Below are 25,668 nucleotides of genomic sequence, written 5' to 3'. Positions count from 1 at the left end.
TAGGCATATTACCTCCTCCCTGAAGTGTGCAGTCTATTAAAGGTCCTAATATGAATGCAAACTGTCCAGGGCTGCAGGCATTGGGTGCATCTGGCCTACAAAGGTAGCAGCACTGTCACGTACAGGCACAGTAGGACTACAGTAAGCAATTACAAGCTACAGGGTCTGTAACAATGAAAAATAAGTAAGCAGATAGGGTTAAGAAATGCTGGCCTACATAATAATGGATTACCAATAGGTATTCTAAATTTCACAATTATCTATTATAATAAAGCAAAAGGTAAAATCTTTGTTAGAGGTACCTAGATATACCCGATATATCATTATATTAACTCAGAAAAAGAATTCATGGTGAACTGGATTCCATACAGAGAATATTTGTAGAGGTGAATAAAACTTATCTGAAAGTTAGAAAACATCACAGAACTGCAGAAATTGCTTTACAGGATGCAGTGTCCCAAAAACGGTACAGGCACTGTACGTTAGAAGTCATGTAACGTCTTCAGGGGCAATTCTATCCTCAAAACTGCAGCTTTTGAGGTGCTGCCCTCCTTATACCCAGCACTTACAATTACATCCCTAGATGGGGTCCAGGGAGGTCGCATTGCTACAGCAGAGAACAATATTACACTCTTTGTACTAGAAGAGCTGAATTTCTCATTCAATAACTGGAGTGAAGTTACCAGGAGTGGCTTTTTGTTGCCTCAGTAACTCACAGAGCACTGCCACCAGAGGCAAAGTTCTCACCTTGTCGAGGTTTGGGATATCTTTTTGTCAGTTTATAAGTGATCCAAATAAAGAAAAGAGAGATGCTCAAAAATGGTGTTTTATGTCTATTGCAAAGCCCAGGAAGCAAGGAGGTGGATGTATAATGTTAGGGCAACCTTAACTTTTCCTAGTTAGACTGGGAAAGAGACTTTTGAATGAAAAATTATTTATTCAATGTTTAAAGTCTTCAATTAAATACGTATAGAAAGCCTGCCATCCAGGTTACAGAGAGGGTGACTAATTAAGTTTATGTAAGAGTTAGAGAACATTGTTATGGAGGGCGGTACAAGGCTAACAACACGTGAGATGATATGGAGAAATGCAAAAACATTCCAAGCATTAGTATTCATGGTAATGGTGGTATCAATTCAGTGACTAGCCATAATCATATAGCATATCCATTGAAATGAGTGACCTGACTTTAATGCTGGAATCTAGCTGTCTTTACTTAGAAGAGGTACTAAAACAAAATATACATAATACCAAAGTTCTTTTTATGTTTTAATTATACACATTATATATGCTCTCAAAAATGAATGTATTTCATACCTGATATCACATAGCCCATGCTTTTCTGCTTAGTATATATACTGGCCATGGACTGGTTCACAACTGTTTGTGTTTCAGTGGTATATCTATTCAAACATATACTCGGCTGTCTGCCAGCAGTTAAATGAGAACATTGCCTGAGCACACGCAGGAATGATTGTACATTAATTATTTATTTCGGGATCAAAATGATTTACATTTTACTAGACTGGTTAGCAATTGCATTTCAGGCAACTAAGTAAAAATAAAAAGATACAATTAGATTAAGCTTTATAATATATATATATATTTATAATATACAATGCATCATGTTTGCAAACACTCATTGACCAGTGTTTTTTGATTTCTAACAGTGGTTAAAAGAAATATTCAATATGTCTTTTTTAATAAATACTTAATAATAATTGTTCTTCAAAACTATCTAAAGCTGTATTATGTTTTCAGGGATTCACTCCAAAGCACACCCAGATTGTAATGGAATGCAGAGAACACAAATAATGCTAATGAACAAACAGATAAATAGGAATGGTGGCAAAATCATTGAATTCTGAAAAAAAAGTCTTATTTAATTTTCAAAGTCAACATCCTGTGAAATTAGGAAATGTTTTCATGCACCTGTGAATCGTATATAAAAATAGACTTTATGCCACAAATATACATACCCTTAAAATTATTAAAGGAAAATAAAATAGGCAACTAGGCATAACAGGCAAGCAAAAAAATGTAGATAATATGTTGAGCCTTAAGCTAGTTGCACAGACCCTCATGATGTACTTTCTAGAAAATGTCAATAGGATGATTTATGAGTAAGCTGATATTTTGATTATTGTTTGGAATGTTAGTATTTGAAAATAAAGGTACATTTATCAACAGGCACAGCTAGACAAGGTTACGCATGTAAAATCATGGTGGCACAAACTCAGAGAATTGTGAGTTTAAATGTATTCTAGTAACTTATGCCGTAATGACCCATCCAAAAGCTTTCCTAACACCATTGTCAAATTAAAAGGCCTATAGTTTTTAGGCCCTTTTTGAATAGCAATTCCCCAATCTCTCAGCACCATGTCACATGTCAATGGTTCCTAGAATGTTACTGTAAGTAAAATGGTTTAGCAATAAAAGAGCTGAGACATTTTAGTACCAGTCCATAGGATGAACACCATCATGCCCCATACCTTTGTTCACTTTCATATATTCAGCACTCATATGAACTCTCCCTCAAGATAATGAATAGCTTCTACACACATGACCTATGACAACCTCATTCTTCTCATCACTCTTATTCACTAAAATCTCAGTCTAACTTCCTACAATCTCAACTTATGCTTTGCTGCTACAACAATGTTATTTAAACTGTCTAAACAATGACTTTCTCTACAATATGCATTCTTTTGACACACAACCTACAACTTAATATTTTTCTTTGTTTGCCTCCAAGCAAAATCTAATAGTCACTTCTCTATACTCTATACTTATAGATTACTCTGTAGCATCTGAAACATGTAATTACACCCTCCTCCTACATATCTACTGGAATTTATCATCTTGCTTGCTTAAAATCTTATATTTTGAAGGTGCTTTGTATAGCTCAATAGTCTCCAGACTCTCTCTAGGTGTTAGTTCTCATCATGGGGAAGGTCCCCATAGGCTTTGCTAGCTTTCGTTTGATCGATGGATTAAAATCCTTCTAATAGAACTATTCGAAGGATTTAATCGTTCGATCGAATGAATAGCGCTAAATCCTTCGACTTCAATATTCGAAGTCGAAGGATTTAACTTCGACAGTCGAATATCGAGGGTTAATTAACCCTCGATATTCGACCTTAAGTAAATTTGCCCCTTAATCTTTTAGCAATATGAAATTAAATTATGTTTGTGCATAAAAAGTCATTGTGCTTTACACAATTAATTTTGCACTTGAGGGAAACAACTTGTGTGCAGTAACATAAAGTGAATACTGATGACCTATTGCTTAGGTACCACAACTAGAACAACATTTATGTATGTTTTATTTTATCTCATTGTCTTGACTTATAATAGCAATGACAATGTCACATGCAGTATGTTTTTGCATTTTTTGTAGCTCAATTTTTCATTAATTCCCCATTTACCTTATTTTTAGCAGTATGCTTTTCTGTTCTGTTGTGTGTTTAACAGATCCACTGAATGCTAGCATTAACAGCCTCAGCTACATAATATTTTCTAGATGCTTTAACCTGGAGGAATGCAGATGTTTAATTCAAATTGGTTTCTGATAAAACACATAGGTAGGACTAAAGAAGATAAAGTATCCCAAACAACATGATTCACACAAAGAAAGAAGAATACAATACAATATTATTTTGCTGCAGATGACTAAGATAGGGTTAATTATAGTTTCACATCAAGCAGCAGTAGACAAATCTCACTTCCCAGCAGGTGGTAAAGGAGGGTCATAAAGCCACAGTATGTAATGGAAAAAGAAATGGATTTCAAAATATATATATATATATATATACATATATATATATATATATATATATATATATATATATATATATATATATATATATATATATATATATATATATATATATATATATATATATAGATATAGATATATAGACAAATACAAGAGTTGTCTGCACTCAACCCATTATCAATACATTTAAGGCAGAGACATTTTGTGCATACTGCTACTGTGCTACTGAAAAATGCCTTACGCTTTAAACAAAACAGGGATTGTTTGGCCATATATTGCAATATATTTAAGCTGGCCAACTACGTCAAAGTCATCCCATATCTGGCCAGTCCTACGCTCAATTTTCATCTGATTCATTAAGAATTCTATTGCTTCATTATACATTTTACAAAGGGACTAAGTTTAACCTGCAACTTACTTGCTGCTTTCAAAGTAAAATTCCCAAACTTGGATGCTCCATGTTGTAGCTCCCACCCTTCCCAGCTATAGTCAGGTGATCCCACTGGTGTCTAATAAAAGGGCAGCCAAGTTTGGGAGTTTTACTTTGAAAGCAGCTAGTAAGTAAGTAGTAACAATCCCTGTTTTGTTTAAAGGGTAAGGCATTTTTTAGTAGCAGTATGCACAAAACGTCTCTGTCTTAAATATATTGATAATGGGTTGAGTGCAGAGGACTCTTGTATTTGTCTATATGTATTTTGTGGTCACAGCCTCATTGCACCCCCGCTTAATGGTTTTAAAAATTAGTGGTGAGCACAACGTTCCCTTGTTTGTTATAAATATATATATATATATATAAATATATATATATATATATATATATATATATATATATATATATATATATATATATATATAGTATTTTACCTTTAATCAACACTATCCACCTCACAGTCTCTTTTCCCATTCCTTTGAGACTAAATATTAAATGGGTTTCAGCCTTTCCTTCCATTAGACTGATATAATTAAATATGGGCACCAAGGCCGGATTTACGTAGTGGGCGCCCCTAGGCCCACTGAAGTTCATCGCCCCTGTCCCCTCCCCTTTATTTGTGCAAATTTTCATCATCTGGACCAGAGCAATGGGGATTGGTGCATAGGAATTTAAAAAATGATTGTATCTCAAGCGCATCCCCAGTGTTTTTGAACCAATGTGGGTGTATTTGGGCAGCATGCTGTCCCCCTAAAATCCTGCCGCCCTAGGCCCGGGCCTAGGTGGCCTTTCCACAAATCCGGGCCTGATGGGCACACAATATCTAGCTAGTTAAAGGTGCATGGCACATTCTGGATACATCAAATACACCATTCTTACACATTACTTGTGGCCAATAAAGGTTTACAAATTATTATCTGTCTCGAAAATGCACAAGAATGGTTTAACAGCTGAAATTAAATATTTTATTGGTACTGTACTAGCATTTTGCTATATTTTCCAAATTGGTCAGAATCAGATGATAGCTAATAACCACAGGTAACAGATTCTGCCACTTCAGTGGTAAAAATTCTGAATTAATGAAAACGTATTAATAAAAGGTCACACATTTGAAAGTATATATATGTTGGGAAAAGACTGCCTCTCTCGATAGGATTGTTTTGTGCCAGATCAAGAACATGAGAATGTGTAAGGACTAAGAACTGTTAAAGCTAATTGTAAATCAATTTACCCCATCTTAAACCTCTTGAACCATAGATCTCTATTTTCTGCTGTCTCTGCATTGATTTATTTGTATGGAGGGCAGGAATACTCATGCACCCCATATAAATACTTAAAAGTCAATGGAATAAGCATCTACCAACCTACCACAGTGGGAGAAGGAAGTCACCCTTTAAATTATTCTAGGGTAGTGTACCCCGTAAAATGTATACTTCAAACCCCATTCATTTTAGTTGAACTGTTCATCTCTGTACATAGACCCCCCACTGCCCAGTTATCTAGGATATGGTATTACAAATAAATTGAGACATGCCCCTTTTGTTCCCACCAGTATTGTTCATGTCTATGATCTCCCCCCATGTCTATAATCCCCCCCAGTATTGTTCATGCCTATTATCCCCCCAATATTGTTCACCCCTGTAAAACCCTGTACTGTTCACACCTAAGACCCAAAACTGCATTGTTCACCTGATCAAACCTCAGACAAACGGCTGGAGTATGTATGAACAATACATCATTTATACACACACACATATATATATATATCTATAGGAATACACTTTGATTTGATACACAAATATCCTGGTGTTGCTGGTCTTCTTGAAGTATTTGAATCATTTACTGTGCACCTAGGGAACATGATATCAGAAGGGTGCTGCCCATATATATATATATATATATATATATATATATATATATATATATATATATATATATATATATATATATATATATAGGCAGCACCCTTCTGATATGTAGTGCTATAATACATTGAGTGGCACCGTCTCTATTATGAGCTTATGTTCAAATATATTTGTGTCATGGATGAGACATAAACTATATGGATGTACACTGTTTGTTGTCCTCCATTTATTCCCTGTTTGTTATAACAAGGTAAAGCACTGCGTATCTTGTCGGCGCTATATAAATAAATGATGATGATAAAAAAAAATGACGATGATACACTGGGCTCATGTGTAGGGCAATATAACAACTTTATTTTATTTTATTAAGGTTTTCCAGGCTTGTGTAGTGTAATGTATTGGCTGCAACATATACGTCCATTGAACTTGAACTTCCCTCCGAATTTTCGGAGGTTAGTAAATTTGCAAGTGATCTATGAAAGAGTATAGCTATCCACTCTGTTATGTACATAATATACTATGTTCTCTGTGTGTTTGCCATACTCTGCCTGTCCTACACTGCCTGTGTGCCATACTTTATGCTGTATGGCTGAGATTCTAGATACTGTATTTTTATAACAAAACATTCTTTCACATTGGCATATTTCCTCTCTGATCCCCATTATAAGCAACTATGGAGGGGGAGAGTTAACTAATGGAATTAATGTCACATTTAAACTACAATCCCCATAACTCATTTCAAATGGCTGGCTTCTGATAGAGGACATGTCTTTATGACATCAACTTTGGTGGGGGGGGGATCAGCATGATTGGGGGGATGCAGATCTGAAGTCATGCCAGGGGGCGGACTTTGTCAGGAAGGAGGAATATACTGGGAGCTGATTATGATGATACCTTGTCGCACACTATGCTGCTTTTGAGTTTGGCTGCATGGGATTAGCAAAAGTTTGGTTGAGGAGGCAGAGGTGAGATATGGCTATTGTTTCATTATGTTATAGGTTTAACTCTGAAAAAAACACTATTCTTTTTTTATTGTTAACTTTAATGTGTAAAACTTAAAACATAGAGAACACTATATCTCATGACAGTTTTTCTTTAATGGATTGCAAATAAAACTTTAGGCTAGCACTTTTGCCTTGCAGGATTAGGGTCTTGATCTTAATTCTGACCTGTGTATGTTTTACTAGTGTTTTCATGGGTTTGTTCTTGGTAATTCTGGTTATTGTGGACTCTAAAAAAGGTATATATCTCCCAAAAATGCAAAATGAGACAGAGCAAATATAGAGAAGCTATGTTTACTAAGGACTAAAAAACAATAAATCTGTTGTTCATACCTCCAACTGTCCCATTTTTCGTGGGACAGTCCGGATTTAGACAGCTCAGCTCAATGCCAGTTTCTTACTGAAATGTCCTAAATTTCTCTTTGATCTCCTCCACTGATGCCAGAAAAAGATACTGAAATTGAAGTAAAAAGGCTTTTAGATACAATTGTAACTATTTCAGATAAGCAAGTCACTATCTTATTTTTGGTATACACCTAGGGGCACATTTACTAAGGGTCGAATATCGAGGGTTAATTAACCCTCGAAATTCGACCATCAAAGTAAAATCCTTTCGACTTCGAATATCGAAGCCGAAGGATTTACCGCATTTACTTTGATTGAACGATCGATTTAATCCTTCGAATCAAACAATTCGAAGGATTTTAATCCATCGATCGAACGATTTTCCTTTGATCAGAAATTACTTAGAAAGCTTATGGGGAAGGTCCCCATAGGCTAACATTGGTGCCCGGTAGGTTTTAGGTGGCGAAGTAGGTGGTCGAAGTTTTTTTTAAAGAGACAGTACTTCGATTATCGAATGGTCGAATAGTCAAACGATTTATAGTTCGAATCATTTGATTCAAAGTCGTAGTCGAAGGTCAAAGTAGCCAATTCGATGGTTGAAGTGGCCAAAAAAAACCTTAGAAATTCAAAGTTTTTTTCTTTCTAATCCTTCACTCGAGCTTAGTAAATGTGCCCCCTAAAGTATTAAAGTGTTTGTACTCTTTATTGCAAGACAGTTTGGTTATACGATGTAGCTATGCATGTGCACTTGTATACATAAATCCACAGAAAAATACTAATTAAGTATATGCTGCATTCAATCAACGTTTCTTTTTAAGGATCTGAAACTGATTGTGCCTTTATATTGCTTAAAAAACAGGATTTGAGGGTTGTTTTGGTGCACATATACTGTACATTGTAGATATTTTTTTCAAATTCTCTTGGAGTTTTTTTTATCATTGAGCTTCATTGATCATTACTTCCATGCCTGGTTAACATTTATATGGTGCATTTTGATGGGGCTAAATTATTTGTTGTAAAGTTTCTTGTCATAAAACTCACATTTTTTTTTTGATAAGGATCATTGAGTTGGAGAAATAATTTGAAGCAATCCAATATAATAGGAAGTATATTCTGTGTCATGTCTAAGCAATGCCAGGATAATGATTTCTTAGTGATCACGTAATTTGGATATTTGTATGATTTTCTGTACCTTCATTTGGGTCACCACAATATTACATAGGACATGCTTAAAAATTTTCCGTTATGGCTCATACTGTGCTCTAATTTTATTTTTTTAGTCTTCTTTAGTGTTCAGCTCAGTTAGCATGATGAGAAATTTACTGTAGGTCTGGAGGCATATTGTAAGATTATTGTGACATTTCAGACTGTCTGGATATGGTAGCTTTGATATCCCATAAATGTATTTATTAAAAGAAAATTTCCTTGTATCTGCAGTAATGAGACCATTTTATGTTGATTTCTGTGCATGGGGGAATTTATCCAACAATGTTCTGTTATCCTTAACAGAGAATGTGGATTTCAATGTCAGATCATATCAGAGGTTACTGTTCATCTTCTGGGCAATCAATGTCTGCTCTATAATAGCAGACCTCTTTTACATTGTACACGGTTGGCAGAAGTTCCAAGTATTTCTCATTTCAAAATGTCAAGAATAAATGATTTATGAGCAAGAAAGTCATATAACTACATTCTAATCCAACTATGTTTGTATAATCATTAAAGCATCAAGATGATGATAGCAGCTCGCCATTGTACTATCGTTGCTGCGTTTTGTTCAAATTTCATAGCAATTTTGTCCAATGATAAGTACTGCATTCCAGCTTTATATTATGGAAAAGAATGAGGTTTAAAGATAAATTCAGTTTAAGTGTGTGTGTGCCTTAGGCAGTTGCCATCATTGCTTATTGCTGATTAGATAACAATTGTTTTCTGCATGTTTTCTAAAGTATATTTTATCATTCAAGGATTTGTGTTTTCCGTCAGAAACTGAAATTCCTAATACTACATATATATTTTGGAGACAAAAATGTAAATCAACATAAAAATGGATCATAATATTTAATTGTAAGCTCTTATTGACCATTTGTAGCCATCTGTCTCTCTTTGTTGCATTGTTAGCTCTTATAGTTGCAAATAATAAACTGTGATAATGGAGTTTAACTAAGGCAAAACTACACTGTGTAAAGCTAAAATTGCATTTTAAAGTCACACTGACACCCACTGACATTTAGTAAAGTAAGCGTGTTTAGCACTGCAGTATAAAGCAAAGTAAGTGCTAAACACAAAGCTCCTTCCTGTCCCATTCACCAAGTGAGTGTGAGCATCATGCAAAACATGTATTTCTTTATATAGTGGAGAGGATTGAGCTCAAAGGCAGTGTCTGTGTGGTTGCTCTGCTCCACACAGTAACACTTAAGGCTGTCACTATGACATAGAGATAAGTATAGCACTAAACTACACCATATAATGGCAGACTGCCATGATTTTTCTATTAGAAGGTGCCAGCGCCGGGCCAACCCGGGCAGTTGCCCTAGGCTGCCTGGCCGGACAGAGCGCTCCACAGACGCGCATGCGCAGAAATACCAAATGTGCGCATGCCCTGAAATACCGGATGCTTGCATGCGAGAAAAAAATTAATGTGTGCATGCGCGAAAAGCCAACGCAGTGCACACGCCGGATTGATCTGCAAGCGGGGATCGGACTAGGGGGTAGGAGAAGCAGAGAAGGCGCGTGCCTGCCCCCCCAACTTTGCGCCCTAGGCACGTGCCTGCTCTGCCTACCCCTAGTTCCGGCCCTGGAAGGTGCAACTAAGTGATTTTTTTAGTTTGTAAAGTTTTGACCATTATCTGCTTTAGTGTACAGCCTAGGGTTGCTGTTTTTGACCTTATTAAAGGAGTTTACATGAATTTTAGGTGCAGGAACCAACTGTAAAATACAGCAATAGGTAAAAAGGCCTACTAGGGGCTGTGCCTCCTTACACTCCTTGTGCATCTGAATAACATGCTAGGGAACAGGTGGGGGATGCCTACATTTCACCCATCTTAGATCAAACATGTATGGATATGCCATAGCTCTCTGCACTATTAAAATGAGCACTTTGGCCTGAGACCTAGAAATTGTTGTGCATTTACAAATGTCTGATTGGGCCTTTTTTGCACTTTGCACTTTGGTGCCTAGTAACTGATTCCTAAAGTCTTGGTGAAAAGAATACCAAGTTACATTCAGAGGCCCCTATCGCATGGACTCACACATACACACACAAAGTCAAGGTTTCAGGATCCATATAACCTGCCTGTGTGGCTTTGGAGTGTGGGAGGAAACCCATGCAGAACACAAACACACAAGATATAATAAATAAAAAAATACTTAACTGTTCTGTTAATATCCCTTTCAGTTTAATTATATACCATGTATTTAAATAGCTCTGCACTTGCCCTATATTTGTATTTATGCAATCTTTTAATCACTTTGTCCCATATTCCAAATAAAGAGTAGGCCACTAAAGGCTCTATATACTGTCATAATTGCTGTAAACCATTACCATGCCACAGAAGAGCAAAAAACATACTAAAGGTAACTTTATTAGCTAACATCTAAGCTGTCACATTAGTGAATTATTTGATTAAAATGGAGTCTATGACAGATGATCTTCCTGTATTTTGGTGCTTTCTGGACAATGGAACCCATTCCTATACCAAAAAGTTTAAAAAAAACACAAAGAGGTCACTTCTAACCTAAAAGGTGCAAAGTGCAAAAAACAGGTGTAATTCGCATGCTGCCTTCCACACTAATGAGGTAATGTAATATGTTTAGTTAACACAAAAAACATTCTCAAAGACCATTGCGAACATTAGTGACCATGTTTGATCAATTACAGACCTCAACGTCAAATGGCTTTTGTGAAAATGCTCTGTGTATTTGATAAAACATCACAGAATATTTAACAAAACACCAGCGGAGTTATTTATCAAAATATGAAAATTTCTGATCATTTTCTGAAAAATACCCAAGTCCGCGCTGATATTTTCCCCTTATTAATCAATACATTTTCCCAAAAAAAATTCAAAATCGTGAAAAAAAATCTCATTGTATGAATTTTTCGGATTTGATGCCCAAAAACTCAGATTTTTTTGGATTATTGCCCGAAAACCACATAATTTTTGGATTATTGCACAAACTCCAGCGCAGAACAGGATATCTTCGGGACTTCTCCTATTGACTGCTAAATGAACTCAACAGGTCTGAGTTATAGTACTTTTTTATTCAGACTTTTAACACATTCATGTTTTAATAAATTCTGAAAAATTCAAGTTTTTTTTAGAATTTTTGTCATCCTGACATTAATAAATAACCCCCTAGGTGTTAACGCTAATCTTTGCTTAGAGATAATGAGCGATGTAATATTCATCAGAAAAGATTTTACATTTTTACATTTTAAACGTTGCTTGCGATTTTTAATGACATTCCACAATAAGGGTCATATGTATTAACATTGAAGACAAACATCAGTAGAGATGTTGCCCATAGCAGCCAATCAGATATTTGCTTTTGTTTTCTAACTTGTAGGTGACTGTTCAAATTGCTGATTGTTTGCTATAGGCAACATCACTGCTGATGTTTGTCTCCAATGTTAATAAACATGTCCTGAAATGACTTGCTGCAGGTCTCTGCACTCTTCTTAGTGCTCTTATATGTCTATCTGGAGTCTTTGTGAATGACTTCTCAAGTATAGGTATGCATGTCAGGCATTTTTTTCTATAAATGGATATAAATTATTCTTCAAATAGCTTTAACATGACAAAATATGTTTTTTTTGATGTAACCACCAATTAATCTCAAACTGCAACATCAAATGGATTATATTCGGCAGATAAATTTTCTTTGATTGTTTCTGTTATTGTAAAAAGATTGCAATTATCTCAGCCTTATATTCTTTTATAATGCATTTTTAAATTGTGTATTGATTTTTTTATTAAAACCCTCTTTTCATTTTTCCAGTTTTCAGATGGAGCAAATTATATAACACAAATCTATAAATATTCAGGGACAAAATATTTATTCTTTATGAAATTAGTAACGTCTTCCCTATTATTTAGTATTCTTTGCATGTTTAATTAAGAGAGATAAGGGGTCACTTACTGTACACATTTACTTCTATATGTGCAGAACCATGCAAAAAACTATAGTGAAGAGACCTGCCTCTGCCCCAAGGCTGCCTTCATTTAGCAATGCAGTATTTGTGCTATTTTGAAGCAAAACGACAACCCACTATTAAAGCATTATGTTTATTACTATGAAAAGTTTTTTTTTTCACTGAACAGATGCATGAGGGGGGACATAATTACTCTTGACAAATACATTTTCATTAAATTAATAGTGAGGGCCGGGTCATTTATGGAATTGTTTCTTCATAGTGAAGACATCAAGGTTATGCAATGTCATTAAAAGGGAATCCGATGACTTTTTGGAACAACATAATATCCAGAGATACAATAATTTCAAGTGCTAGAGTTAGTTTTGTAAGTTTAAGTGTGTATCCATATATCTGTATATATATGTAGAGGGTTAGAATTAAGGCCCAGTTGCCTTTTCTCAACATTAAATAACGTGGTAATTCTAGAATGCATAATATACATTTACATCACACTATTTTTGTGTAAAGATGATATGTGAGCATGCAGTTCCTTGGGAGGCAATGGGTTGCTTCCACAGCTCAAAAACTTTAACTAACTAGCTTCTAACGAATTTGCCTTAATCCCTGTGTGTTTATGAAAGAGAAATAAAAATGTGTAAACTACAATAAGGGGGCAGATATAACAAAGGTCGAGGTGAATTTTCAAATGAAAAAAATTCGAATTTCAAGCTATTTTTGTGTACCTCGACTAGGGAGTAGTCCAAATTCAATTTAATTTTTTTTTTGAATTTTCGAATATCAAAATTTATCATGTATGGTCTCTTTAAAAATTCAACTTTGACCATTAGCCATCTAAAACCTGCTGAACTGCTGTTTTAGCCTATGTTGGACCTCCTAGAACCCATTTGGAGTCAATTGGTGGACTTAAAAAATAAAAGTTTTTTTGGGGAAAAATCCAAACTGTGCCTTTAATACTTATAAATTTCGCGTCACTGCATGCTGACATAACACGCCAGCGCACATGCGCAAATAGATCAGGAAGGAACAAGTTCTAATTATTATTCATAAAGAAACATTTTTTAAACAATTCAAGCCACTGACTTGTTAGGGAACATTTAGGGGCCAATTTACTTAGCTCGAGTGAAGGAATAAAAGAAAAAATACTTCGAATTTCAAATGGTCGAATATGGCTACTTCGACCATCGAATAGGCTACTTTGACCTTCGACTATGACTTCGAATCGAATGATTCGAAGTAAAAATCGTTCGACTATTCGACCATTCGACCATTCGATAGTCGAAGTCTCTTTAAAAAATACTTCGACCCTCTAGTTCGCCACCTAAAACCTACCGAGGCCAATGTTAGCCTATGGGGAAGGTCCCCATAGGCTTCCTAACAATTTTCTGATCGAAAGAAAATCCTTCGATCGATGGATTCAAATCCTTCAAATCGTTCGATTCGAAGGATTTAATCGTTCGATCAAACGATTATTCCTTCGATCGTTCGTAGGAATAGCGCTAAATCCTTCGACTTTGAAATTCGAAGTCGAAGGATTTACATTCGGCAGTAGAATATCGAGGGTTAATTAACCCTCGATATTCGACCCTAGGGAAATTAAAGTATACAATAGATACAATATACTCACACTATGGGAACAATATATAGTTAAGTAGCTTAGCACTTTTACTTCCAATTTATGTCAGTGTGACTTCTGCATCTCTTAACAGCCAATTTTGCGGCAACAATATACCAGGATATCTCTTTCTTTCTTTCTTTAAAAAAAATGTGTTCAGAGAATAAAAAAAAAGTCATCAGATAAGGTGTTAGAAAAAGAAAAGTGACTTGAACTTCTTTTCACTGATTAAATTAAATTATTAATGTTTCACTCAATTATATAGCACCTTTTCTATATTGCACTTGGTTTAAACAAATGCCTTATATTACAAATTCCATTAACAATCCTTTTATAACTATGTGCAGTAAGTTAATATATTTCTTAGATTTAAAGAACACTTACAAGTCTGGCACAGAGTGAGGTCCAAGAATATAAGATTGTAAAGGGAACATATGCATAAACTGCATGCAAGGCCTATTTTAATATTACAATAAGGTCTTGGCATGTAATAAAATAGGTAATAGAAAAGAATTTCGCTGGCACACAGGATTTTAGGCTGCAGGGCAAGCCCTTGCAATTTTTTAATGCAGTGCAGGTGCACATTGTGAGGTGGCCGATGCCTCTATCGTTGTGCACTAGGTGATTATTTCAGGAAGGGTGTTGTCGGTGTGCGGTTAACCGAAACTCCTTGGATAAAATAGGTAAGACAGGTATTGTTGCCAAACTAGGCAAACTATTATGGGAGTGGGTTTATGATGGTCCCCTTTTATGTTCAGAGAGAGTGATCGTCTGCTATGCTAAGGGCATGAAAGTGTCAATTGGTGATAAATTGTTTACTAATGACTGTAAGACAATCAGTGTATAGTCAATGCCTCTGTACAGCTCTAGAGCCAAATTCTTGAACAGTAGCGCTCTATCACTTGCTCCACAAGATAAATGACCCTTGTTGGTGTTCAAATGCTCAATAGTGATGGGCAAAAATTGACGGAATCGACGCCTGGGACAATTTAGATGCTGGCGACGATTAACGGACGCCCTTTGACGAAGATGAATTCACCCATCACTAATGCTCAAGGACAAGTATGTGCAAATGCTTTAGTTCATTATGGCTGAGGGCAAGTAGTCACAATTATGGGTGCAGTCTTGCATATATTAATAGTTTAATGCTAGAGCCTGCTTTTAGAGTATGCTAGGCCTTGCAAGAAAGAGTATAAATTTGTATCTCTTTTGCTCAAAAATTCACTTTCATTGCAGCAACCCTCTATTTTATTGTTACCCTTCTAGAGCCAGTGGATTGTTTAGGTTGTATCCCCCCCTATGTACAAAGTACTGGAATATGTGATTTTCAAACTTTGCATATAACAAATAGATCCCAAACTAGACACTTTACCAGTTTTTCCTGCTAGGGAAGTCTCATATATTCAATCCCATCTTCATGAGGATAGAAAATATTAAAATGTATGATGCACATTATAACCTCCTTTTTCAATTGGGGAAAGGTCCATCTAACTTTGTCCTACTCCTAATTTGGAGTAGGAAAATGTACTACTGGCAGTAGAAACTTGTCCTACTCCAAGTTTTGCAGAATGAGGGAAAACCTTAGGTAAATAAACAAGTAACAGCACTAGATGATTGAACAGAGCTCAACATGTTTACAAATCTAAAACAAGCTATGTTTGTACTTAGAGAAATATGAATTGTCCCAGTCTTTAAGGAATTTGTTTTCGAAAATTGGTGTGATTTTGCATATAAGAAGCAATATGACCCAGATGTATTTTCATAACTAAGTGCACTAGAAAATGTCAAAAATAGAAAACTCTCTTATTCCTCTGTGGTTTTATCTATGAAGATTGAATTGGCCTTCTTTGCTGTGAAAATGTTCAACAATTCCTGCTTATTAAGATTTGCTTGTTTATTGCTCAATTAAACAGATGTAGCCATAAAATCAATCATGGGCGATAGCAAAGAAAGCTCAGACTTTACAATTTCATCTAATGATACAGACAGAAGTGTTTCTTTTCTAGCAAATCAAAGCACCATAACATTCCAAATCATGTTCTTCTAAAGACTTGCCAGAAGGCACTACACTGGCTTTAGGCAAATAGAAAAACAAAAGGAAACATTATTATGTTTGCAAATTAATGATTTAATCACATATCATAATCATACTGCTTTATGACATTGCAGTGTTGGTGTAGATATAATGTATGATGTGGTTATTTTGTGAATAAATGCTTTGCAATTCAGACCTATACATTCATACTTGTGAAAATTGTGTAAAAAAAAATAGCACAGTCATGTTTACAGCATTTTAAGTTGTAATGGGAAATAACCTCCCAATGGGTACAACAGTATGTTTTTGTTCCTGATGATCTGTATATATTCTTAGATAATCACTTCTTTTATATAATACATATATTTATATTGCTTGAGCACTACTTTATTTCCTATATTATATATATATATATATATATATATATATATATATATATATATATATATATATATATATATATATATATATATATATGATTCAGAGATGTAAGTGCACTGTGACTTTGATAGGGTACTAAGGGAACCCTGGAGCTACCACCTGGTCCAGAGGTGGCAGCAGCTTTTTTTTTTATAGGTTTTTCATATACTATCTGGAACAGTGCAAGTTCCAAGCAATCCACATACAAGACCACCACAATATAATGACTAAATAAAAATAATTTCTATAAATAGGATATTTTCTTTAAGAGTTAGGGTACACTATTGTTGTTCCCACTAGGTAATCACCCTCTGAACTTTCATATGCAGATAAATGTACAGTATTAAGTGTTTAGTAAGTGTTCACTGAAGCACTGCACATTGTAGTACAATAAGTTCCATGCCTAAATTTTCCAGCACTGACTGTTCCCTAGAATGCTATTAAATCTATAAAATGGAAGGCTCTTACCATGCACATTTGCTGGAAATAACATTCCAAAATCAGCAATCAGTAATTATATATGCTGACTCACAATTATATCTGGATATGAACATAAGCAAAATGAATGTTAATTGTATTATAAGCTGAACAATCCTCCTATAATGACATGCCCTATAACAATTTTAATTGAGGTTAACAAATTGCTGCATAAAACGTATGCTATTTGTAGAGTCCAAGATAAAAGTCATCTATACTGGTTTAATGATAGTACTGTACTTTTGATTTCTACAGAAAAGCAGATTGCTAAAGGCTTTAGTTGCACTAAAATAACCCACGTTCTCTGTATATACCTTCTCTATACATTTTCAATTAATATCAATCTATTTTTTATTGATTGCCCATTCTATACCAGACAAGGTGGCAATTTGATCCAATGTCCATTTTGGAGGAAAGAACAGAACAGTTAATCAGAAATGTTCTCTGGTTACTTTGCTGATGAATGTAGCAATTTAACCTGGCATTGCTTAATCCATCAAATCACTCAGTGTTTGCAGTCCAAAAAGGCTCCTATTCAGTTAAAGTCTATTAGCTGAAATCCAGGCAGACAAATAATGAATCATTTATAATATAGTAGCTGTCGCTATTATGAAATAGGAACTGAGGGAAATTATTTTTTTTTAATAAAAAAAGCAGATTATATTTAAACTGATAAGCATCAATGATAAACATCCTACACCTCAAAAGTCATATTTTTTTTGTAATAAACAGGGAAAGCAAATATTTATAAACAAGTATCAATGGTAAAAACCTTATACAAATAAAACTTTTTTTTCTTCTATTATATTTTGTCTTCTTGTTCCTCTTCTTATTCTTTCCTTTGATTTTATTTACTGGGCCCTCCATTTATCTGTTTGTGCAGATCATGATGCCCATGACATGTTTTGTTTCCAGTATAGGAAGACTCCCTGCTCAGGCATCCAAATCATTGTGTAAGTGCCTGGAGGTGCCTAAACAGATCTAAAAGTAGACAGGCTGTATGAGTCAGCTCAGACTCCCGGAAGCTTGTCTCATGCAGAACATCTGATTAGCCTTGCATAGCCAGTAATACAGAGCCACAGAAAAGGAAACTAATGCTAACACCTAGCACTTACAGGGTTAAGTCAATTATGCTGCTAAAGGGAGCCTGCATTCAGTTAATAATAACTTATACAGCCTGCCATGCTTTGGAATTATTCAAGTTCTATACCTCCTGCTGTCATTGATTCATCTGTATAAACTATATTGTATCACTATATTATATTTCATTCCCAGATTCTTGAATACGTGAATATATAACATCTATATAACTGTCTATGCATGCCTTTACATAATGCTTCACCATAACAATCACAAATGTTCTGCCTACTAGTACAGCATCATAGAGACTATTATTATTATTTGGAATACATTTATAAGTGTTATCATATATCACTGCTCTATACAGCAGAAGTGTATATATATATATATATATATATATATATATATATATATATATATATATATATATATATATATACACACATACACTTAAATAAAACTTTTTTGTTTATTTCATACAAAGACCTGTTGGTGCGGTTTTCCTTCTGATTATTACTAATGATGTCTATAACCAGCACAAAGGCATTGCCTTTTGTTATAAGGGCATATATATATATATATATATATATATATATATATATATATATATATATATATATATATATATATATATATATATATCTATATCATCATCATCATCATCATCATCATTTATTTATATAGCGCTGTCAAGATACGCAGTGCTTTACTGCAGTTATAGCAAACAGGCAATAAATGGTGGCTAACAGACAAGGATTACAGAGTACAATGGGGTTTACAAACTAAAAGGTTAGGGTACAATTGAGACATTAGGATTATATAAACACTTTGTCATTTTTGATACAGCAATGATTAATTAAGGTACAACGAATAGGCCTCTTTAAACAGATGGGTCTTTAAGGAGCGCTTGAAAGTTTGGAAGGAAGGAGAAAGTCTGACAGCTTGTGGCAGAGAGTTCCAGAGAAAAGCAGAAGCCCGAGAGAAGTCTTGTAGACGAGAATGGGCAGAAGTGACCAGAGGAGAAGTGAGGCGAAGATCAGAAGCAGAGCGTAGGTTTCGTGAAGGAGTGTATTTGGAGATTAGAGATGAAATATAGGGAGGGGTTTCATTATTAAGGGCCTTGAATGTGAGTGTAAGTAATTTGAATTTGATTCTAGAAGAGATTGGGAGCCAGTGAAGGGACATACAAATGGGAGCAGCTGATGTTGAGCGGCGAGCTAGATGAATGAGTCTAGCGGCCGCGTTTAGAACAGATTGGAGTTGTGAACGGTGACTTGTTGGAATACCTGTGAGGATTAAGTTGCAGTAATCAAGGCGGGAGATGATGAGAGACTGAATCAGTGTTTTAGTTGATTCTGAACTGAGATAGGGTCGTATTCGAGCAATGTTGCGCAGTTGAATACGGCAAGATTTTGCAAGTGTTTGAATGTGTGGTGAAAAAGACAGATGAGAGTCTAAGATAACTCCTAGGCAGCGTGCCTGTGTGGTGGAATGAAAGGTGGTGTTGTTTACGGTGAGTGATATCTGAGGGACAGGGGAAGATCTTGGAGGAAATATGATGAGTTCTGTTTTAGAAAGGTTCAGTTTCAGGTGGCGCTGTGACATCCAGGAGGAGACAGCAGAAAGACAGTCTGTGACTTGGGAAAGGACAGAATTAGAAAGATCAGGAGTAGACAAGTAGAGTTGGGTGTCATCAGCATAAAGGTGATACTGAAGTCCAAATGACTGAATGAGTTTTCCTAGTGAAGTTGTATAGAGCGAGAACAGCAGGGGGCCAAGAACAGAGCCTTGAGGAACTCCAACAGAGAGTGGGAAAGTAGTAGAAGTAGAGTTAGAGAAGGAAACTTTAAAGGAACGGTCAGACAGATAAGATGTAAACCATGAAAGAGCAGTGTCCCGAATGCCAGCTGAGTGTAGAATGTCAAGGAGGAGTGTGTGGTCAACTGTGTCAAAGGCTGCAGAGAGATCTAGTAGAATTAGAATGGAATAATGACCTTTAGACTTTGCCAATAGAAGATCATTGGTTACTTTGGTGAGGGCAGTTTCAGTCGAGTGTGATGGGCGGAAGCCAGATTGCAAGGGGTCGAGGAGGGAGTTGTGAGTGAGATGCTGGATCAGGCGTTTATAAACAAGCCTTTCTAGTAATTTGGAGGCGAATGGAAGAAGGGAGACCGGTCGATAGTTAGTGGGAGAGCTGGGATCAAGGGAAGGTTTTTTGAGGATAGGAGTGATTAGTGCTTGTTTGTATAATGATGGAAAGGTACCAGTAGAGAGTGAAAGATTGAATAGGTGGGTAAGTGCAGGAGAGAGTGTATCAGAGATTGGGTGGAGAAGGCGAGAGGGTATGGGGTCAAGGGAGCAGGTGGTGGGTTTTGAGCTGGCTAGAAGTTTGCTGACTTCCTCTAGAGTTGCAGGGGTGAAGGAGTGCAAAGTAGATGTGAGTGGACTGCACGTTGGTCTGAGATTGTTGTCGGACGGTATGCTCAGCCTAATGAGATCGATTTTTTCATTAAAGAAATGAGCAAGGTCTTGGGCAGTAACATTAATAGGTGGAGGAGGTGGAGGGGGGCATAGGAGTGAGTTAAATGTGGCAAACAGCTGCTGTGGTTTGGAGGACATAGTAGATATTAGATAAGAGAAGTATTGTTCTTTGGCTAATGATAGAGCTCGGTTATAGCAAGAGAGCATGAATTTGAAGTGGATGAAATCAGGATCAGTTCGTGACTTTCTCCATCGTCGCTCAGCTGATCTACTACATCTTCTGAGGTACCGTGTTACACTAGTGTGCCAGGGTTGGGGTTTAGCTGGCCGGCTGTGACGGGTGGTAGAAGGTGCAAGGGAGTCAAGTGCTGTTGAAAGGGCATCGTTGTAGAGAGAAGCTGCCATATTGGGACAGGAGAGAGTATTAATATGAGATATGGATTGTGCTGATACTGTTGATAATTGTTGTGGTTCAAAAGCATTATATATATATATATACACGAAACTTACAAATCACATACATAAACTGATGATTAACAAAACAAAAATATATTTATAGTGATGGTCAGATCTAGTGATGAGCAGAACTACCTGAAAAAACCTTGGAACCTCTTTTTTTGTTTACACTAAATGCATAGGAATCAATGGGGTTTTAGTTGCCAGTGTTAAATGCACTGCACCTCCCTCATCTCTGGCCAGACCTTCAAAATTATAATATATAATATTATAGGTATGGGACCTGTTATCCTGTTACACCTATTTTTCCTGCTATAAACATTTTAAAAGCATTTTTGCAAAACTTAAACTAGAATAACTAATAATCAGGATGAAATGATGATAATGGTTATTTATGGGATTGTTCAGTATTTGGCATCCAGGCATCAGGGCATCAGGGCATCAGGGCATATACATAGCAATTGATTTGGAAATGTATCAGTGACCTTGACATGTAAATGGAATTTGTAAGTGTGTGGAATTGGCAGAGAATAATTGCTATAGGCTACAAGGCTATAACTAAATAAAAAAGCAATGTTCATCATGTCATTACATTCAAAGACCTTTTAAGAGACATCAGGTTTTATCATCCTCCTGTTCAGAATGATGCAGTTTACAAATGCAGAACATGAATATTAACCAAGTAACAGCAGGGATCCAAAAACAATTAAGAAATCAACGGAGTTCTAAGAGACTCATATTATGGTGCTTCTCAGAAACAGTCCTGCTTGAAAAACAAAGGCATGAAAAAATACAACATAATACTTTAATAGTTAAATATAAGGCATTTGAAAACAAGAGGAACTTGTGCTTTTTAATATTTGAAGTAAATCAGAGAAATGTTAAAAAATTACCGCAAGAGTTATCACAAAACAATGGGCAGCATGTTAAAAAAGGTAAAGAGTAGAATAACAGAAATATTAATGGTAGGCACTAGGGTTCATATGAGAAAAAGTGGTGTGTTTTCATCAGAGTGCTGGAAGTGCAAATAATATAAACTCAACATTGCCTATATAGAAATCTATATTAAGAGAAGGATTTTGACTTATTGGTAGTGATGGGCGAATGTATTCGACAGGCGCAAATTTGCGGCGAATTTCTGCACTTTGACACCGGCGGATAAATTCATGAAATTGCAGCAAAAATTCGCTCAATATATTTTTGACGCAGGTGACAAATAAAGGCGCCCATTGACTTTAATGGGCGTTGGAATTGTCGGCGGCATCAGAATTCGTGTTTCGCAAATTCGCCCATCACTGCTTATTGGTAAAGACACTTGTCATATTTTAAATGGTTTTTAAAATATCCTAAACTGTGTTTCAACTTAAGACAGAGGGTGACACTGGTTAGAAGCAAAAGGTACATTAAAATAGTTCTACTTTAAATGGCAAATGTAGGCCTGCTGACTTTGATAAGCAACACAAATGAGAGGGGGGGGGCTTTTTTTTTTGCCTATTCCAGACTGATGCTTGATACAGGTTCAGCTGTTTCTATACTACCAAAGGATATTTTCTTGAAATACTTTGCAAAAGTTCGCTTGTTGCACCTGCCCTGAAACTGGTCAGTTACTTAAAGGATCTAATCCCTGTGCTTGGTTGCTTGTCAGTGACTGTACAATTTGAATCAAATACTGCAAAATGTGACCTTTACATTGTGAATAAGGGTACAGCTATACTTGGAAGGGATTTCTTTGCTGCATTAAACCTACTATTAGTTGATGGTCTCATTACTACAGCACCAGTGCCTGCCACACAGCCAGTGTCTAAAATGTCACCACAAAGCAACACTTCACTGGGTTGTGCAAATAAATTTCTGATTCAGCATGGGAGAAACTTGCTATTGATATTGTTGGTCCTTTTACAGATGCTCCTATAGACTGCAGATTTGTTATAACCTTGATAGACTATTACAGTAAATGGACAGAAATTGCATTTGTTTCTCATATAACATCAGCTACAGTGATAACATTTCTGTCTACAGTCTTCAGCAGAGAAGGTATTCCAGACAACGGACCACAGTTTGTCTCATCTGAGTTTGAAGCCTTTCTGAGAAAGAGGAATATTGTGCATAGGAAATATTCAGTGTATTACCCACAAGCAAATGGAGAAATCGAGCGATTCAACAGAAGTCTGAAAGAAGCTCTACAGACAGCAAATCTTACTGGGTATATCTTGAAAAGTATTTACAACTGAGTTCCTATATAACTACAGAGCAACATGCCATGCAACAACCCAATCATCTCCAGCTGAATTATTACATGACAGACAGATGCGCACTAAGTTACATGTTGCAGACATCAAACTTCCACAAAATACTGTGCCTACAAAATCATCTACTGACAGAAAACATGGTGCCAGAGAAGTACACTTTCAGCCTGGATCTTTAGTCAGAATTAAGAAACCAGGAATACTGAAACAAGGGTAATCTAAGGATAATCTAAATTTACTACACCACTTGAAGTGAGACACCAGCGAGGACCATACACATATGAACTGTCTGATGGACAAATATGGAATGCAAGTCGTCTTGCTCCTGTTAGATATGACTTTGGATAAGCTCCATTTGCTGAAGGACATTTTCCTACTCCTAATGTCAACTGCAATAGGCCTGAAGAAAGTGAACCTATAAGGCGTACTGAGAGAATCAGAAAACTACCTGCATGGACTAAGGTCTTTGTGATGTGAAGAATGTATAACATTGCTTTAATATGTATACTGTTTTATTATTGCCATTATTATAGTTGTCCAAATGCTTTCCTACTATAGGGGAAATATGTGGTGTTTATACAAATGGCCTGCGGGTGTCACTGTGCATACACAGGACTTTCTGTACAGCTTGAAAGTGAAAGTTTATTGTTGTGTAATGCCTGCATGACTCTGCTAATAAAGCACTGTTATACTCTACTAACCAAAACGGCAATAAAAGTTTTACCAAGCTCTCCAGTGCAAATCTGGCTCCATGTTGTTTATTCCTGTTTAATTACTCTGTAATATAATGAGGCAATATTTACAAAAAAAAAGATAATGTTAAATAACAGCAGGACAATTTTTATTTTTAATATGAGGAAAATTTCTTCTGGAAAAAGTATTTTCATCTGGTTTCTTTTTTTTATGAAATGCAAGATGTGAAAATAACACCTCTCAGTCTAACCGTGATACATCTACAGTTCTGTTTTAGTCTTTTTTCAGCACTCGCCTTCAGTAGGCAGGCAACAAGGAATGTGTGAATAGACAATTTACAATTAAATTAGAGCTTGTTGTCTATGTACAGTCGTGTTCAGGACACATTATCTGATGCCTTCATTATTTGTTTTCAGAGGGAAAACAAAGCTTTTAACACTTCACTGTCTTATAATGATTTATAGTGTTCTTTTCTAAGAATGAAATGTATCAAAATCTGCAGATAGGAGTAAATAGTGATTCAAGCAATGGCTTCATTTATATTTAAAAAAAACTATTAGAATAAGAAAAAATTTCATTTTCCTAAATGCATTAACATTTTAAATATAATATTGTTGCTACACACAGATGTTTGATCTGCTTTTTATTTTACATATGTGCAATGACTAAGGTGCAGTAGATCTAACCAGCAATTGCCTCCCTTTATACCCTCAATGGCAGCCTGCCACAAGAGATGACTGGTTCATGGACTCCATAAAGCACCTGAAATGTATATTCTTATTATGAGATAAATTATTCCTGTATTGCTTTTACTTTCAGAAGGGCTAACGATCAATGTTTTTCTTATAGTCTCTCAAAAAGTTTTGATGGAGGGAGAAAGTGAAAAAAATGTGAAACAAGACATGGCTGGATTAGACCTATAGAGATTCAATACCAAAGAAAACTATAAATAAAATGTTTAGTGGAACTGGGTAGTGTAGCTCCTTTGGAAAATTGGGAAATATTTTTATTGTTTAATATTGATTTAAAAACCAATTCTGATGGATCCAGAATGTTTTAAACTTTGATAATATGTTCAATTATGACAAGTTTTGTAGCCCAGCAACTGATGAGTAATGTATATTTGCACAACAATGCAATAAGAGAACGAGTTTCGACCAGGTAATTCCTGAGAAAAAGGATCATTAGACTCCCAAAAATAAAAATGTATTATAAATGATGAACAAATTTGTCAGTTTTCAATTTGTGGAAAAATTGCAATAAAGTGGGTTTTTTCCACACGTAAATACATTGAAGTAAATGAGTGCTTTTATTCAGAGCATCTTTTTTTTCAGAATGCATTGAAGTTATTGGGCTTTTTTGTGGCGTTTTAACAAAAAAAAAAAAAGAATTCCAGCAAAAGTTTGCCACGCTTTCATGCAAAATATTTGCTGGTGGTAATATGCCATGAATCTATGCCTTGTAACACATTTTGTTCACCACTATTTATTATGCAAATACATATGTAAAGAGCTACATGTGACCATGCAATTTACACCCATTTTAAGTCAAAATTTGTGAGATATACAAGCTACATTAAGGAGGGTAATAT

This window comes from Xenopus laevis, chromosome 3S, assembly GCF_017654675.1.
Source record: "Xenopus laevis strain J_2021 chromosome 3S, Xenopus_laevis_v10.1, whole genome shotgun sequence".
Lineage (NCBI taxonomy): Eukaryota > Metazoa > Chordata > Amphibia > Anura > Pipidae > Xenopus > Xenopus laevis.
Note: the sequence above shows the minus strand (reverse complement) of the source record.